General features: G+C 42.3%; 1 pseudogene; it reads right to left on the bottom strand.

Moving 5' to 3' along the window:
* Positions 1 to 16,756: 16,756 nt before the first annotated feature.
* LOC118670349 lies at positions 16,757 to 17,735 on the bottom strand (annotated as a pseudogene).
* Positions 17,736 to 20,086: the final 2,351 nt, after the last annotated feature.

Raw genomic sequence — 20,086 nt, 5'->3', positions numbered from 1 at the left:
ATATTGCATGTTTTAAAAATTCTTGCGGCACAGCGGTTGAAAATCGCTGGCCTAAAGAAACCCCGCAGTGCGCTTAATGAGACCAGTAACGAGAGTCAGTATCCTCTGCTTCTTTTTTCAAAATGTATTCCCTAGGTTCACACACACACACACACACACACACACACACACACGCTAATTATGCTAGTTTACTGAGAGTGGAGCAATCACAATGGACTCATGGAGAGCAGTGTGGCCATATTTGTGGCACTGATTTGCTGCAGGAGGTACCTCACATTTCTGTGGGCACTTATATCTGTAGGGGGGTGTGGCCCTCTGTAGGGCCTCCTGCTTCGAAGAATCCAGTAATTGTTTTAATGCTCTGCTTTTGCTGTCTAGAATATGTTAAAAAATTAAGAATTTAATTTTGCATTGGACCTTGCATATCATGTATGTGGTTCTGTTTATAGGCTTACTAGCTTTAAAAAGAAATTGCAGGACTAGAGTGGAGACATTTGTAGTAGATGCCATGCCCTGGGTGACTATCTTCAAGGCTTTGAGATTGAATGAAATGGAGACTCAAATAAGAAATTCCCTGAACATGGTCCCGGCACAGGGTCATTTTCAATGGGCATTGGAGGAGTATGAGAGACCCTTAGCTGATGGCAGCTGAAAACTCTGCTGTGAGCCTTTAACTCACCCGATTTAAAAATGCACACTCAGCTCGTTGGTGCTGAGAACTTCTTTTGTTAAGGATTTTTGATTCTTTTCCAGAAATACCCATACTACCTCTCACTGCATTCGTTTCCTGAATGGATGTGTAAAACTTTTTTTTCTGGCAGGTGGAGCACATTTTCTTGACATCCCTACTAAGTAAGACAATAAAAGGATAGAACTAAGTCATCTGTACATTAGCCTAGTGCAGTGGCAACAAACCCAGAAGTGCATTAGTGAATAGGGTGGTATTGAAATTTGGAGCTGAAACTCATTGCTAGCATCTTTTGCAGAGAGAGACAACTTTATCAGCTGTTCACGGCTGTGTTCATCAGCAGAAAATAAATGAGTCTGTGCTTAATACAATTTTTCCTTGGAGTGAGCTTGCACTGAAGTTTTTAAAATTAGATCTGGGGAAAAAAACTTGAGCTTGCGATGGCTTTGCCTCCTGCTCTGAATTCTAAATGTCTCTCTCAGTACATTGTACAGGGATTTGGGTGCTAACCTATTGAAGTTATTTATATTTCTCCTAGAGGCCCAGTGCATGAAATTTGTGCATGGGAGGGGGGTCCCCTCAGCCCGGCCTGCACCTCTCCAATCTGGGACACCTCGGGGGATGTCCAACTGCCTCTTGCAATCTGGGACCACTGGCTCCTAACCCCTCTGCCTGCCTGCCTGACCACCCCTAACCACTTCTGCCTGCCTGCCTGATTGCCCCTAACTGCTTCCCTGCTGGCCTGATCGCCCCTAACCACCTCTGCCTCAGTGCAGACCCAGGATTCCCTCCTCTAGCCAGTCGCAGGCACCCGGGACCTGGGCTTCCCTCCCTCTGGCTGGCCACAGGCACCCAGGACCAGGGCCGACTTTGCCCGGGCCGGCTGCTGCTGTAGGCACCTCGGACTGTGGGGTGGGCGGCTTGTCCCTCTCCTGGGGTGGGTCACAGGCACAGGTGCAGCTCCTTGTCCCTCTCCTGGGCCACAGCCTGGCTGTTCCCCATTCCTCCCTGGTGAGCTCATTTGTTCCTGGCTGGTCCCCATTCCTCTCTCCCCAATGTTGAGTGCCTGAGCTGTTACAGCATGATGGCATGAGGGCATGACAACCATTTGCATATTAACTTTTTATTATATAGGATTACCATATCCTATATAATAAAAGGCTAATATGCAAATTATCCCCTCAACCGGGAGTTTGACCAAGGAGTGGGGCCAGCCAGCCAACCACCCGTGGCCCCTCCCCCTGGCCAGCCCTGCCCATGATCAGCCCCCTTCACCCCAATTGGGGCAGGCTGGTCAGACCCCACCCATGCACGAATTTCTGCACCAGGCCTCTAGTCTATTTAATAAAAGATCTCTCTCTGTTCTAGCCTTTATAATAAATATTTTAATAGGGACACATGGAGGCAGCACCCACATCGCTGTGGTCTTGGGAGCAGAGTTTCTGCAAGTACTCTTAAATATTTTGCATGTTGGAATTCCTGAGCCTTGCTTCAAACGTAACTAGAATAATATTTAGATCCAAATCCTTTTTATGTAGAAGAATTTATGTTCTTTTTTATAATCCTCAAACCAAGGATATATTTTTATTGATTTTGTAGAGAGAGGAAGGGGGGGAGATAGAGAGAGAGAGAGGGAGAAAAAGAGAAACATTGATTGGTTACCTCCCATCTACACCCCTACCTGGGATCAAACCCACAACCTAGGTATGTGCCCTGACCAGGAATTGAACCAGCAACCTTTTGGTGTATGGGATAATGCTCCAACCAACTGAGCCACCCAGCCAGGGCGGAAGTATTTATGTTCTTGAGTCACTGATTTATTGATTCATTGATTCTCCATTTACTTTTTCTTGGCTCTTGCTTTAAAAATGAATGTAAATTAGAAGCCTGCAGGTTTACACTGGACAAAGACTGATGTTGAGGCCACTGGCAGTTGGTATTAAAGAGACATTAAGGAAAAATTTATTCAAAGTTATGGGTTTATTAATATCCACTTGAAATATACAACCTCTTTAAGGCCTATTTCAAGGAAAGAAGTCATCATGTATTTCAGAACTATCAAGTTTCCTGTAACTGATGGGAGATAAACAGTTTGCACATTTGCCATAACATTTGAATTATGAAGACAGTGGGGGTATAGTATTGCCAGGTGGTGAATACTCATGAGCCAGCGCCTCTGAGCGCTGGAGCTGGGCTTTTTGTTCTGAAGTCCTCGTGACACACTGTGAGGACTCAGGGTGATGCAGGGGTTCTGGAGTTTCAGGGACCCCATGATCTGTGACCCACTGTGGGTCCTTGGCTTCCCACAGGAAAGAATTCAAAGACAAACCAGCATAAAGTTTAAAGTGAAAGAGAGTTTATTAGTGAAGCAATGAGGCAGAGAGTGCCTACTCCTCAGACAGCAGCCCTTCCTTCGGGCGATGTAATTCTTTTATTGAGGCTCATTTAATCGAGGAGTAGGGCATTCAATAAGGGGGAGGAATATTCAGGAGTTTTCCAGAAAGGAGTGGGGACTTTTTGGAAGACCCCTGTCAACCATGTTGCGTCCTTAGATGGGCTTTCCATTTCTGATCCTGCTGTTGTAGGATATGTCATTTAGTATGCTAATGTATTACAATGAGTGAATAATGAGGCTGGCCTTACTGCGGCGTGGAATTAGTCACCATGTTGGATCAAGTTGGTCTGCTGCCTGCTTTAAGTTATAAATCATGGTGTTTGACCTTCCTGTCTCTATGATAGTTCTTGTAGCCCTTATTAGCTGTTTCACCATATACCCTACTTCAAGATCTCAATAATTTTACCACAGAGTGATTCTTTATCTTACCATTTCTACATGAGATCATTGTATTTAATTATACATTTCAAAAATATGTTTTTATTGACTTCAGAGAAAGGAAGGGGAAGGGAGAGGGAGAGAGAGAGATAAATATCAATGATGAGAAAGAAACATTGATCAGCTGCTTTCTGCATACCCCTACTGGGGATTGAGCCTGAAACCTGGGCATGTGCCCTGGAATTGAACTGTGACCTCCTGGTTCATGGGTTGACACTCAACCACTGAGCAACACTGGCTGGGCTATACATTTTTTTTAGAGTTTGAGGTCAGTGAGGGCAAATTAGAACAACTGTTCATTTCAGTTAATTTTAGATATAAGTTAACAAACATCTCTAAAATAAAGCAAGTTAGAATTTTCTTCTTAATTTAAAGTTTTATTAATATAAGATATAATGCTGTTCTAGGAAAGCAATTTATTTGTAATTTTTATAGTCTCATTTTAAAAAGTGATTAAAATAATAAAGAAAGGTAATATGGAAATATTTGGGAGGTAATTGTTAAACAAAATCAGTATTTTTATAGATATAAATGAAAAATTTCTTCTTCTTTTTAATAAAATCATTCAGCAAAGTGCCAGATACCTGTTTGTTTTTCTTTGTCCCCTCTTTACTTCTGTGTGACAAAATTCTAGATCCAGGGGGAACGTTTTATCATTTGGTTTAATCTTGTTTTCTAGAATAGATGCTGCCCAGAGCTGGGACTTCCAATGAGTGGTCAAGGTTATCTCAGAGACTTATAAAAAGTAAGTGCTCCACAGAATCAAAATAAGAAAAAAACAAAGCAGCCCACAATCCCAGTGGTCAGAGATGAGCACTAATAATACAATGGTTATGTTCTCCTGGAACCTTTTCTATGAATGTAGATGAATTACTGTTGGTTTATCTTTTCATTTATTTCTTTCATTGATCTTTCTTCATGCTCCCCAATATATATGTGTGTCCATAAGGTCATTTTTCTACTTTTAAGACAATTGCTGTTCTCATGTACTCTGCTATTCTCTCCCTTGGAGAAGGGATTTGAGAGAGGGTTGTCCCCAGATGTTCCCCTCACCCCTTCTTTACTATCTTGGGGGTGTTTGCCTATGAATGTGAACCTGCTTGGGAACTGCCAGTCCCTCACATTCATATCTACAAATCTACCTCGGAACTTTGGGAGACAGAAAAGTAGCTCCTACTTCAAAAGGTTGGAATGCCGAGACACGGCACTCTCAAGGAAAAGGGTTGTTTACCCGTTTGTGAACAATTTCTAGAGGAGAGTCCATCACCAGCCTTGTGTGTAGCGGCTGTTATTCTCTGTGTCCAGGCAATTTTGCGTCTGGTTCTGCCTGTGAATTGCAGTGCTCCACGGTGCTCGCCAGCACCCCAAGAATAAAAGGTTTTGATGGGATTGCAGTCCTTTGTAGCTCTCTATGATTGCTTGTCTGCCTCTGTGGCTTCTAGTAGCTCTTTCCCTCACTTGAGTAAGGAGTTTCCCCTTCTGGTACTTCAAGTTTCTATTCTTTAAAAATAAAATAAAACAAAGGTTGGTCCTCTTCCTTTACTACCAAGAGAGAAAGGAGAGAGAGATATATAGAGAGATAGATAGAGAGAGAGGGAGAGTGAGAGAGAGAGAATCCCATTTAGTGTTTTAATTTTTTAAATTTTAGAACCCTCCAGTTTCCTCAAGCCCATCTGTCTATACTCTCTACTATGCCATTAGCTTTTAACATTTTTATGAAAAGATCTGGAAACCCCCCAAATCACTAGAACTCAAAGAATTGTCAATATACTTTATACAAATGCTAACCAATCTCAACCAACTTCAAGTGAGCAGGACTAACACTTGTCTTTAAAGTAAAGCTATTTCAACTATTTGCCAAAGCATAGATCTGTGAGTATTTTTATTTGCCATCTTCACAGACACCGTATTCTTAAAGTCATTCACCTACTGGAAGTAGTTTCAAAAAATTTATTCCCCCATGGGGAATGGAAGTTATGAAAAATTTAGATGGCACATTTTAACTACTGAATATTAATGCAACCTTTCCTAACTACTAATAAAAGAATCAAATCCCTATTTGTGAATAAATTTGAAAGTCAGACCAGACTGTTTCACACGCATCAGTCGCTTTCCACTGTGGCATTCATGTTCACGTTAGGATTTGGACAGGATTGTGATGGGACTGACAAAAGCAGAACTATATACATTGTAAATGCACATGAATGCTGATTTTTGGCTTCATGAGAATTGATTGCATTTGAGATGAATGAGTTCAGAGTCCTCAATTCCATGTGTAATATACACTATTATGGGGTATTACTCCCCATCAAAAGTTTTAATTAAGCTGATGAAATTAAGTTGACTACGTTGACTTATCTATAATTTGTCATATGTCATAAGTTGGGTGTCCCAGGAAGTGGAATGAAATTATGATGATTCCATAAAGACTAGCAGTTTAGGAAATAAGGAATCAGTAATTTTTTTTGTTTGTTTTTTTGTTAATCCTCACCAGAGGATATTTTTCCATTGCTTTTTTTTCTTTTTAGAGAGAGAGAGAGAGAGAGAGAGAGAGAGAGAGAGAGAGAGAGAGAGAAAGGGAGGGGGAGAGACACACACAGAGAGAACTATTGTTGTGAGAGAGATACATCAATTGGTTTCCTCCTGCACTCTCTCTGACCAAGGCCAGGGATCAAGCCTAAACTGAGGTATGTGCCCTTGACCAGAATTGGACCCAAGACCCTTCAGTTTGCAGGCCGACGCTCTATCCACTGAGCCAAACCAGCTAGGGTGGGAACCAGTATTTTAGTCACATGTCCATTAAAAATAAAGTTGGGCAATTGTCTGTGAGCCTCAGGTATTTTGGGTGTGTGAGTGTATATGAGTGTGTGTGTCTGTGTATTTGTGTGTATGTTTATAAATAATGATACAAATAAGAGGTTTAGCATAGCTGAGACACTGGGTGTGTTAGGAGCAGTGGTGGGAGATAGCGCTGAACAAGTAGGTCAGATCATGAGGGACATTATATGTCATGCTAAAGAAACTGGAATTTATTTTTTAGGTACCAGGGAAATACTTATTCTTAAAATTTTAAATTAGAGATAACTTTAGACTTATATAGGAGTTGCAAAAATAGTACAAAGTTTTATATGCTTTTTACCCAGCTTCCTGTAATATCAATAACTTATACATTATCAAAACTAGAAAATTCACATTGGTATAATACTAACAACTAAATTATAGACTTTATTCAGGTTTTCCCCACTTTTCCTAATAATTGTTTTCTGTTCCAATATTAGAAGAGATGTGGTGTTTAATCCAGAATACCACATTGCATTTAGTTATAATAAGTCTTTAGCATTCTCTAATCTGTGACAGTTTTTCAACCTTTCTTTGTTTTTCCCAACCTCCACATATTTGAAAAGTTCTGGTCATGTATTTTGTAGAATGTGTCTTAAGTTAGGTTTGCCTGAAGTTTCTTCATGATTATATTGGGAAGAACACTACAGAAGTGATTTTCCCTTCTCAGTGGATCATATCAGGTGGTACTTATGGTTGAAATGCTTATTATTGGTGATGTTAACATCATTTACTTGTCTAAGGTGGTGCGTGCCAGGTTTATCCACTGTAAAGTTATTTTTTGTGTGTGATTACTAAATATTTTGAGGAGGCATTCTTTGACATCATATAAAAATGTCCTGTTTCTCCTTAATTTTTGTCCACTAATTTTAGCATTTACCCATGAATGTACCTAAGCCATTAATACTATAGTGTTCAAATGGTGATTTTTTTTATTTCCATCATTCTTTCTACATTTCTTAATTGGAGTTCTTCTGTAAGGAAGAACTACTTAGCTATTTTGAGGAATGACAGGATCACTGTGATGCTAATAGATGTATGAGACATTGGAAGGAAGTAAGAGTTGAGGCAGAGAGACTATTGAAATAATTTAGGAGAGATGTCAAGGGCCTGAACTTAGGCCAGGACAATGTAGGGGGGTAACTAATATGAGAAATATTTAAGATGTAGAATCAAGAGGACATGGTGACTTATTAGATGTGAGCAAAGAAGGAAGGCAGCTGGTTTCTGTCATAGAGAGAAGTAATATTAGAGGAGTAATGGTTTGGAATAAGAGGGCTAAGACAAGTTCAGCTATGGGCATGCAGATCTGAGTCACTCCCATGGAACATCCATGGAGGATTGTCTCAGAAGTTAGGCATACCAAAGGCTGGAGCTTAGAGGAAAGGTCTGGCATAGAGATATAGATCCTGTAAGTCAGTGGTTGGCAAACTGTGGCTCGCGAGCCACATGCGGCTCTTTGGCCCTTTGAGTGTGGCTCTTCCACAAAATACTGACTTCTGCACATGGGCCACAAAGTTTCAATTGCACTCTACATGCGCACCCGCATGTGGTATTTTGTGGAAGAGCCACACTCAATGGGCCAAAGAGCTGCATGTGGCTCGCGAGCCGCAGTTTGCCAACCACTGCTGTAAGTCATCAGTAGATAGGTGGGAGAAGGATCACAGAAATGCATAAAGTTGTCCAGGAAAATATGTAGAGATGGAGGAGTCATAGCAAGTTAAGGGACACCAACATAAAGGCAGAAAGAGGAAAAGAAACTCATGCAAAGAGAATGAAAATGTGCACCTAGAACAGCAGGAGGAAAAACAACATAGTGGGAAAATGCAAGCCACATGAGGAAAAGTCTCATTGAGCAGGGAATGTTCACAGCATCCAGGTTACAGAAAAGTCAAGTAAGAAAAAGACAGAAATAGATGCAACTATTAATTTGTGACCTTAATCAGTGCAATTTCAACATAGTAGTGAGGGAGACCCCATAGATTCTTACTGGAAGTGAAGAAGGAGAGACTATGCATATAAAAAACACTTTCAGTGGCTTTGAGAGATCTGGGAAAGACATAGGATGGTAGGGTGGGAGGGGCATTCAATGTAGGAGATTACTATTACACTAGAGGCCCGATGCACGAAGATTCATGCAAGAATGGGCCTTCCTTCCCCTGGCTGCTGGCACCACCTTTGCTCTGGCCGGAGCCACCTTTTCACCTTCCCTCTGGCCCAGAGCCGCCTTTCTGCCTTCACTCTGGCCTGGAGCTGCCTGTCCTCCTTCCCACGCTGCCCAGAGGCCTGAAGCGGCTGGGGCGGTGCTGAACGCCTGCATCATTGCCATGGTGACAATGCAAGCGTCCTACCCTGCCCCTGGCCACTTGGCGCCTGCATATTCAAATTAATCTGCCATCTTTGTTGGGTTAATTTGCATACTCACTCCTGATCGACTGGTGAGCATCACAAAGGTATGGTCAATTTGCATCTTTCTCCTTTATTAGTGTAGATACTCCCCCTTTTCATACTCATACACTATGGCTATAAGCATATTTATTCTTTATACATTGGTACTGGAGGCCCGGTACATGAAATTTGTGCACAGGGGGTGTCCCTCAGCCCAGCCTGCACCCTCTCCAATCTGGGACCCCTCAGGGGATGTCTGACTGCCATGGGATCAGGCCTAAACCAGCAGTTGGACATCCCTCTCACAATCCGGAACTGCTGGCTCCTAACTGTTCGCCTGCCTGCCTGCCTGCCTGATTGCCCCTAACTGCTTCTTTCTGCCAGACTGATGACCCCCTAACCACTCCCCTGATGGCCTGATTGATGCCTAACTGCTCCTCTCCAAGTCCAATTGCCCCCAACTGCCCTCCCCTGCTGGCCTGGTCTCCCTTAACTGCCCTCCCCTGCTGGCCTATTCACCCCAACTGCCCTCCCCTGCTGGCCATCTTGTGGTGGCCATATTGTGATGACATTGCATGAGGGTGTCACATGAGGGCGTGACATCACCTTGGCTTTTATTATATAGGATGGGTAATTCCCCTTCTTAAAATACATACACACACAAACACAAAATGTTATCTTACAGTATTCTAGATAATTCATCATTCCACTGTCAGTGAATGTGCTTCACCTGGCTGGCACAGAATCACCTACAAACATTTATGCCTCAATTCAGCACGTTTGGATTGAGTATTTGGCCAAGGTCTCAATGCTTTGCTTGGCCAGGATCCTGAATGCTACCCAAGTCCCCAGCCTTACAAATGCTTCATCATCAGATGAACAGAGAGCAAGTAAAAGGAGAGGGGATAGTTCAGCTTCAATCTATTTTATGATAAAAAAAATTCAAAACATATGCCCTGCTCATAGAGGAGCAAGTGCTCCTCTAAGTATAACGTTACTTTTACATAGAGGTCAAAATTTCCTCAGTAAACTAAATTACTTTCTTTAGTCTATCTGGAACGAAAAATATTTCCCTCTAGAACATATTTCAAGCATGAGAAATTAATCCTGAAATACAAATCATTTGAGTGAAAAGTACAAGATATTCTGGAAGCTGAATTTGGCCCTGTAATTATTTATATTTATAAAGAAATTCTTTTCATTATAAATCAGTGAAATAGCCCTGACTGGTTTGGCTCAGTGGATAGAGCGTCGGCCTACGGACTCAAGGGTCCCAGGTTCGATTCCGGTCAAGGGCATGTACCTTGGTTGCGGGCACATCCCCAGTGGGGAGTGTGCAGGAGGCAGCTGATCGATGTTTCTCTCTCATCAATGTTTCTAACTCTCTATCCTTCTATCCTTCTCCCTTCCTCTCTGTAAAAAATCAATAAAATATATTTAAAAAAAAATAAATAAATAAATCAGTGAAATAATATTACAGAAAGTAAAAAAAACAGAAAAGAGAACCACCACTAATCTCATTAACATAGTTACTACCCATTTTGAGTATTTGCTTATTTCTTTTTATATGCACTCATATTTTTACATAATTGCAATCATACAGAATATATAGTAATATCTCTGGCTTTTTCACTTGACTCATAAGCATTGCTCTGAGTTGCTATGTAGTTTTTATAATTTTTCTTTTTTAAAATTTATCTATTTAATTATTTTTAAGAAAGAGAGAAAGGGAGAGAGAAAAAGAGAGAGAAATGTTGGTTTGTTGTTCCACTTAGTTGTTCGTTCATTGGTTGCCTCTTGTATGTGCTTTGACAAGAGATTGAACCTACAACCTTGGTGTATTAGGACACTGTTCGAACCAAATGAGCAACCCAGCCAGGGCTATGATTTTTCTTTTTAATGTCTGCAGAATATTCCATAGAGTGAATGTGCTATAAGTTAATTAAGCATTCCTCTACTGTAGGACCATTAGTTTGTTTCCAATTTATCACTATCATAAATAAGTCTGTATTAAAAATGTTGTATGCTATGGTTTTATTCCTATACTAGTGTCCCGGTGCACAGATTTGTGCACATTGAAAGGAAATTAATTAGAAGAAATACTTTAATATTGTTATTTGCCCTTTCTCTATAATAGAAGTGTCACCAAATTTATTATCAACAATGAAAGACCGAAACACATGCATGTGATTGGTGCCAGCAAGAGCTTTGTATGTATCGCGCATGCGCGAGTCAAAGTTTATTTTTAAATTGCCAGTGTGAGTCATATGTACTGGCCGGCCAGTTGGTCAGATGGTCGGACATATGGTTGGTCAGTCACTTAGCCTTTTATAAACAGAGATTTTGCATTATTTCCTTAGGATACATTTTCGAAAGTGAAATTACTGAGTCAGAAGGGATGATGAACACTTAAGCTTTTCATATAGAGTTTCATATTGTCTTTTAAAAGAATTTACTTATTACGATGTAAGAAATTAAAATTTTCCAAGTGGGTGGGGGATCCAAGAGGACAGAGCAGGGTCAGGTGGATGGGTCTTCCCATGTGGAAAATGGTGGAAGGGCACTGCAAGTTCTATTTAGGGATTTTCTGACGATAAAATCTAGTGAAACTAAAATTCTGCTGTGAACTTCAAGCCAGAAATGGAATTCCAAGTAGGAGGAACAAAAGGAAATAGGAAGTAAAAAAAAAAAAGACCAAAAGTCTGATAGACACTTAAAGGGTTGAAGAAACAGTGGGGTGGGAGAAGCCAAAAGGGGTATAAAGTACAAGGCAATCTGAGACCATAGGCTTGAAGCCTGTACTGATTATAAGCTGTACATGTGTGGAACAGACACATTTGGAATGTTTCAGACATGAAATGACTCTGGACTTGGCAATAATCATAACTTATTTAGTTTTCACTCTCTGGTTGATACTGTCTTAAGTTTCTCATGAACTGTTATTTAATCATCATCACACATTAACAGGTGCTATTATTTTTTTTATTTTTTAAGCCTCACTCAAGATTATGTTTACTGATTTTAGAGAGAGAGGAAGGAAGAGAAATATTGAACTCACAACCTTTTTGGTGCATGGGATGACACTCCAACCAATTGAACCACCTAGCTGGGGCTAACAGGTGCTATTATTGTTCCCATTTTCAGGTAAGAATGCCAAGGCTTAGAGATGAGCAGACAAGTGACTCCTAGGATGACACAGTGGTCAGCTGTGTCAGGTGATCTAATGCTTTACACATTGCCCTACCATGCTCTCTATTCTCCTGGAGTCTCTACTTTTGTGAACATAGCCTGAGTACCTCATTCTGCATTTAATTTATATTTCTCTGGTTTCTAGTCATGTTTAATATTTGAATAAGACACTTTTAATATAAGAATTGTGAAGTGAATAATAGGGTTATTTATATATTTGATAAAATGTACTCACAGACATGGAGGCGAACATATTCTAAATTAGTATTGAGTCAGCACAGAACTAAGTGAAGGCATTCAAATTTTAGATTCAATAATTCTTGCTTAAGGCTGAGCTTCCTAGATTATGGCTATTATTTATTGTAAATATTCCACCTTTAGAAATAAAAGGCACACAGTTATGGTTTATTATTCCAGCATGCTGGCCACATTGTACATAAAACAGTTCTCTTCAAACATAACCATCCTATATAATAAAAGCCTAATATGCTGAGTGTCTGGTCGACTGGTCGGCTGTTCAACCAATCAAAGCATAATATGCTAATGATATGCTAAGGGCGCTCAACTGCTCGCTATGACGTGCACTGACCACCAGGGGGCAGATGTTCCAACTGGTAGGTTAGCTTACTGCTGGGGTCTGGCAGATTGGGACTGAGTGAGATGGGCCAGACACATCGTGGGGCCCTCCCTTGGTTCCTCCTCAGCTGGCCAACCTCCCGCATCGCTCCCCAGCCCCGATCGTGCACTGGTGAGGTCCCTCAGCCTGGCCTGCGCCCTCTTGCAATCTGGGACCCCTCACGGGATGTCAGAGAGCCGGTTTCAGCCCGATCCTGCAGGCCAGGCTGAAGGACCTCACCAGTGCACGAATTTGTGCACCGGGCCTCTAGTTATAGATAAGAAAATATTGTCCTTATTGTAGAGTGAGCTGAAGATGCAACCAGGCCCTGCTACATGAAGGCTATGGATATCTTGTGCAGAAATACCACACCCAAGCACTTAAGTCTCCATGTTCATAGTCATGCTTTCCAATAAAAGTTTTGAGGAAGATGATTCAGTGGCATAGGTAGTCTTTGGTTTTAAAATGCCATACAAATTTATTTTTTTTATCAAGTACTTTCCTTTATGAATCTATTGTGTTTAGATTAACATTAAAAGAACTTCCAGATCAACTTCTGCATGTGAGTAGTTTGGAAGCTGTCCCTCCTATTCTTACAAGAAAAAGCCAGACAAATTGAAAACCAATGACTTTCCTTGGACTTATTGCCGAAATGAAGATGCAGAGAAAAAGACCACCTTGAAATCTGGAGACGGGTGCATCCAGAGAGACACAGCTGAGAGCTGTTTACCTGGAGTGGCAGTTGCTGGAGCCATAAACTGGTAAGAACACTTCACTGGTAATTTTGGAAAATTGCTTGATGTGGACTAGCATGACAGTGAGGAGCTCTTAGGGACTGCAGTCTTAGGCATCCCTTATAATTTCATGGGTTGTAGCTCTAAGAACTTTACCAGGTTCTCATGGAGGATATCTGAGGAAGGTCTTGCAGTGCTGGCAGGGGACCATTGTGAAATATACCCACAATCTTCTTCATAACAAATACCTCCTCTCCAGAGGTACAGATTTTGCCAGGGCCTATCACACCTGGGAGGAACATATTTCCCCCACTCCAGTCTCCTCTAGCTTTCCTGTCTCACCTAAAACATAGTGAACAGAAGTCAGGACTTCAAGGGAGTAGCCTGGAAATGCTGCAGCTGGGGAAGGTGGGATGGGAAGAAAGCTATATTGCTGGAGAAATCCTTGTGAAGGTCACAGCACTGAGTCACAGGCCCACTGAAATATTGAGATTTAATAAGAATATTAAAGACCCCCCTCCCCCACTTTACAACCACGCCAAGAGGGTTTCAGTATAATAACAGCGATTACTGCTGAGAGAGCTGCAAGACACACACTTTCTCTGTGGAGGAGAACTTAGGGAAGCCTAAAGTCAAGAGGGGAGACCAAAACAAGGGGGAAGCCTCTGGCACCTACAGCTACAGCAAACAGTCAGTATAACCTGACTCCTACCAGTGACCATAAATCTCCACACGAAAGGTAAAAAAAAAAAATGTTTTTATTACCAGCATGTCTATCTTCCAACATGAAATTACAAGCCACACTAAAAGGCAAAACAAAGCACACTTTGAAGAGAAATACCATCCTTAGAAGCGGACTCAAATATGACACAGGTTTTGGGATTACCAGGCAGGGAATTGAAAATAGCTGTGATCAATATGGGACGGGCTCTAATATAAAAGGTAGACAACATGCAAGAACAGATGAGTAGTGTAAACAGAGAGTATGAGACTCCAGGAAAGAATCAAAAGGCAATGCTAGAGGACAAAAGCACTGTGATGGAGAGGAAGGACGCCTTGATGGGCTCATCAGCAGACTAGAATCTGCCGGAGAAAGAGCAGTGAGCTTGAACACAGGTGTTACTCCCCACCCCCTAAATTGAAATGTGAAGAGAAGAGAGCATGAAAAACACAACAAACAAACAGAAAAACAGAATAAAATGCCCAAGAACTGAGGGACGATATCAAGAGACATGGCATATGCATATAATTGGAACAGAAGGAGAAGAAACAGTAAACGGAACAGAAAAAATATAAGAGTAATGGCTGAGAATGTTTCATTTTTTAAAAAAAATGACAGACCACACAACACAGACCCAGGAAGCTCAGAGAACACCAAACAGTTTAAATGACCAAACAAACAAATAAATAAACAAGAGCCAACTCTCATCCAGCCGTATTATATTCAAACTGTAAATAAGGAAAGACAGAGAGAAAATCTTGAAAGAAACTGGTGGTGTAACTGCACAAAAACCTGATTTTTAAAAATCTGGCCTTTTCTTTTGATCCCCCCCCTCTCTTTTGATTTAAGCTGGCCTCACCCAACACCCTGATTCACCCCCTCCCTCTCCCTTGCTTAATCATTAAGTCCTCAGGATAATGAGCCTCTGAGTCATAGGCCCACTGAAATATTGAGATTTAATAAGAATATTAAAGACACCCCCCCCCCCCCCCAGCATCCAGCAGTTGTAGGAACAAGGTCTTGGGTCTATTGACAACAGAGACAGAGTTTTCAATCAAACTAAAGATAACATTTGACATCAGTTGTATTTTAGCTCTAGACCCTGGAAAGTGGAATGATCCCACTGAGCGAATCCTTTTGAATCAGACAGAACAACTCCATGACTGAAATCAAGACCAGATGCAACGACCAATTGCCTCCTACCCTAGCATCAACCAATCAGTATAGACCAACTTCTTTAGTCACCATGATTAATGATTTGTTTCCCTGGATAATCCATCCCCTGGAAGCTATTGGGGAGCTAGGTCTTTGGGCATTAGTTGTGACTCTGGGCATGGTGCCATCTCCTTAAATAATTTATCCTTACATTCTTTGCTGCAAACTCCTGTTTGTCTCAAGGGCTTTGGTGAGTGCAGGCAAACAGATCCCTTCAGTCCAGGAACAGTGGGGTGGGCAGTGGTGGTGGGAAATCACCTACTTACAGAGAAATGAGGATAAGAATTATACTGGATTTTTAATCAGAAACAAAGCAAACAAGAATACTAGTAGAGTGAAATGAAATATTTAAGGTGTTGATCAAAAAATCTCTAATTTTTTAAAAGATTTTTTATTGATTTTTCAGAGAGAGAGAGAGAGAGAGAGAGAGAGAGAGAGAGAGAGAGAGAGAAAGACAAACATTGATGCGAAAGTGAAACATTGATCAGGCCCACTTGTTCCTTGACCAGGAAATGAACTGGCAACCTTTTGGTGCATGGGACGATGCCCAACCAACTGAGCCACACCAGGGCTCTAAGCTAGAATTCCATAATTAGTAAAATGTTCTTTCAGAAGTGGAGGAGAAATAAAGACTTTCTCAGAACAATAAAAATTGAGGAAACTCATCACCATCAAGCTGGCCCTGCAAGAAATGGAAATGATATAGGTCAGAAAGTTGGACCTACATAAAGAAAGAACATTTGCAAAGAAATAAATGAAGATAAAATAAAATAATTTATTTTCTTCTTTTTAATTTGTCTAAAAGATGACTGTTGAGGCAATGATAGTGCCAACATGTCGAGTGGATAGTTGGAATGAATGACAGCATTGTCTCAAGGGGCCAGAGAGGGAAATTGGGAATACTTTGTTATCAGATACAAAGAGGCATGGTGTTATTTGAGAGTAGATGTAGATTAGTTAAATATGTTTATTGAATACTTTAGGGCAACCAAAAAATCTAAAAAGAAGAATAATTGATACACAGGAGAGAAAATAAAATTGAATCACACGAAATTCCAATTAACATCACAGAAAGCAGGAAAAGAAGGACAAAAAAGAAACAAGGAACAAATGAAACCAATAGGTGACAGTAACAAAGATAGTAGATATTAATACAAATAGTCACTTTATTTTATTTTTTTGATGTTATCAATCTAATTTATTGATAATGTCCTTAGTGAGGTGGAGGGAGGAAGAGCCACATCCTCCCACTGCAGACCCTTTGATCATCTTGACAGCTTCTGCTCTCCCTGGTCCCCTCAGCTCTGCCTTGGTTTCCCTCCGAAGAAGGGGAATGTTCTGCTTCCCTATGTGCCCTGAAACCTACACCCTGGAAATCCTCAGGGAGTTTCTCAGCTTCCCCCAAGGCACAGCAAGGGACAGAGAGATGCACATCAAGAAAGCAGGGTGAGCTGGAGCAGAGGTAGGACAGACCAAAGTCCTTTAGAAGAGGAACCACACTGTGGAGGGAAAATAGAGAACCGAGGGCAGTAGTTCAGGCCCCCCAGGGGACACTGACTGTAGGACAGCAGGTGAGTGGGAATGGGTGGGAGCACACCACAGCAGCTCCAGGCCCCTCGCCTGCCTCAGCCACTGAGAAAAGACGCTTGGAGGCCTTGTTCATTTCCTCCAAGAAGATGAAGGTGATGGTGTGGGGGCCCAAGCGGGCACAGTGTGGTGTAAAGCCCGCCCACAGGCCGAGGAAGCCCTCTAGTGAAGACCTTCACCAGCACATACAGCCTCTTTTTGTATTCTGGCTTTCCGTCAATCATTCACATGCTCTAGATCTTGACAATGTCCATGGGCATGGGGGCAGCAGTAGTGACCAGGCCACTGACCATGCTGGCACAGAAGTGGCACAGGATGTTGTCAGAGAAGTAGCCCGAGACCAGTCAGAACTGCTTGGATTGGGAGTAAGAGGCGAGCTGCTGACAATGGCAGCCCGAGCCACGGTAGGGATGCAGCCCCTCCATAGTGTGGGGACCCCCCTCTTCCAGGGTGATTCACATCAGGGCATTAAGCACGCTTTTGTAGCCAGGGCTCTGGCCAGCTGGAAGCCAGCCACTGGCGAACATGCGGGTAAGAGTTACCTTGGTGGTGTTCCCACCGGTTGCACCTGCAGTCATGCCGGTCAGGGCCTTCAGCAGAAAGCCAGGGGTGTGCCATCAGCCCCAGCACAGATGCCAAGGCCAGTGTGGTGGGAGTGGCCTGGTGCAGGTGGCCAGCTGACAGCCGGTGTAAATGCCCCCTCAGCCCTCTGCCTTCAGGAAGCTGGTGAGGCCATGGGAGCTGGTTTTGTACTCTCTCGTCTTGGCTCCTTCCCCGCTCAGCTCATCTGGTTCTTCACCAGGTCCAGGGGTTGCACAAAAATTGTAGCTCCCATCCCGCCAGGCCCGCAAACAGGAACCTGACAGACTTAGGGAGGTATGGGGTTTTCATCCATCCTCTCCCCTGGGACTTGCTGTTGCTGCCATCACTGCTTGATGGCCCTCGACACCCCCAAATAATCACTTTAAATTTAGATGGACTCAATACATTAATCAAAAGACAGATGGAGAGTGTATTTTAACAAAAGACCCAATTGTGTGTTGTCCATAAGTAATCCACTTTACATACAAAGACTCAACCTAAAGATGGAAAGATGGAGACTTATGTTGGAAGACTCTTGGGAACATGTTTGCAGGTGTGGGGGGTAGTACACATGTTAGGAGGTCAGAACTCTCTAAAAGTCTTGGCAGGCATCAAAGGGTGATGTATGCTCACAGAGCTGCCTTCCCTTTCAGCAGGAGGCTTCCTGGTGTTGCTAAAGCAGTGGCTCTGCAGGTGTGGGCCCTGGGCCAGCAGCGTCAGCATCGGTGGGAACTTGTTAGAGATGCGGATTCTTGGGCTCCAACCTGGACCTCCTAAAACAGAAGCTCTGGGGGTGGGGTCCAGCTGTCTGCGTTCAACAAGCCTTCCAGGTGTTTCTGACACATACTCAGGTCTGAGAACCTTTGCTGTGTAGAGCAGCGGTTCTCAACCTGTGGGTCGCGACCCCTTTGGCAGTCGAATGACCCTTTCACAGGGGTCGCCTAAGACCATCCTGCATATCAGATATTTACATGACGATTCATAACAGTAGCAACATTACAGTTATGAAGTAGCAAGGAAAATAATTTTATGGTTGGGTCACAACATGAGGAACTGTATTTAAAGGGCCAGAAGGTTGAGAACCACTGGTGTAGAGGATGTTTATGTGAGTTTGGTCTGGATCACATTCTGGGTGTTTTAAAGACTAGGTACTCATTCTCAGACCTATGTCCCCTTGTACGGCTGACTGTATAGGGCTGCATTTATTTCTCTAGTCCAACTACCTCCTAGGGGCCTGGGCGTGTCACTGTAAATCTATTAAGTCTCACTTGGCAGGTATCACCTGGGGACTCACGTAGGATGCAGGATCTTTGGCCCCAACCCTGATGTACTGAGTCAGAATCTGCATTTTAACATGATCTCCTGGGGATGCTTAGTGAAAATTAATTGAGCAATTGGGTAAAGAAAGTACTCATTAAGGAGAACAAGCATTTAAAATTGAGTACAATAAGTAAAAATCCCCATTTTGTTTTTTATCAAGTAGGTTCTAGACTGGGGCAGGACCACCTGGTCAGATCTGGAGGTGCCTCGTGGGAAAGGAAGCCACCTAAAGGGAGAAGGAATCCTGGAGAAGTCTCCAACTATCCAGAGCCAATGGGAAGCGGTTGTAGGACTTAGAACTGTTTGCAATTCCAGTTTGTTCCAAGTCCTTACTCTGGATTTCACAGATGCCAGAGTCCCTTGGAGAGCATGTGTGCACTACATAAAATCTTGACAGCGCTGTGTCTCTAAGACACTAGGGATGAGCGAACCAGCTTGGACGCTCCCGAAACAGAGCATAAGACAGAGGGAGAGGGACCACTGCGCAGTGTTGACATCCTGGGTCCCAGGAGTTCCGCTGGCCTGTGAGAGGACGCCTGGCAGGATATAACAGTAGCACTCACATGGAGCAGAAGTGTTCATAAATATACCCGTGACTCCATGAAAAACTCAGAGTGTCCTGTCGGGCATAGCCCAGTGGGAAATGAGTGATTTCTGCTAACGTCACCCTATTAACTCCCATAGGCTGTGAAGGACTGGGCAAAGTCCGATTACTTTTCAAGAATACGTTTGGGTCCTCTCTGATTCTGATCATTTCTTCAACTAGCCCTTTGATTAGCCTGTGGGAACATCCAGAACTCCTATGAGAGAAAACCTAGGCAGCTATATTATGTAGGATAGCTTTCTTTGCTCTGTGATTTGGTCTGTTTCTCTGTTTGATTTTCTTTATCTGTGGGAATATGAATTTCATTAATATCTCCTTGTAATGGATAATGTGGGCCGGCATATTTGTTAAGTTCTTTGTGCCATCGAGGTTTTATCCTCCTAGAACAATAGACTTTGAAATTAGTCGAGCTCTGAACTACCCAGGTTCTCAGCTTTTATCTCATACTTTACATGTTTCCCCTAAGAACACTGTATTTGCTTTCCAGGGCTTTGGTTGTGTGCTTTATTTCCTCTATGGAAAGACCCAGGTAAAGTTTAAATTACAGCTAATTGATAGAGGCCAAGGAAGAAGATAGAAAATTTAATTAGTTTCCCTGCAAAGTAATGTGTGTTAATCTGACTTTCTACACTAGAGACTAACATATCTTAACTTAAGGTGCACACGAAATGTTCTGTTTAAATATACAGAGAGGGAGTCATTCTCCCAGCTTAGTTTCTGTCTAGACAGAGAAGAGAATTAAATCCCTTTTAAATTATAAAATGGTTCTGT

The sequence above is a fragment of the Myotis myotis genome, unplaced genomic scaffold, assembly GCF_014108235.1.
Source record: "Myotis myotis isolate mMyoMyo1 unplaced genomic scaffold, mMyoMyo1.p scaffold_m19_p_15, whole genome shotgun sequence".
In the NCBI taxonomy this organism is placed as follows: domain Eukaryota; kingdom Metazoa; phylum Chordata; class Mammalia; order Chiroptera; family Vespertilionidae; genus Myotis; species Myotis myotis.
This window is presented reverse-complemented; position numbering and strand designations above follow the sequence as displayed.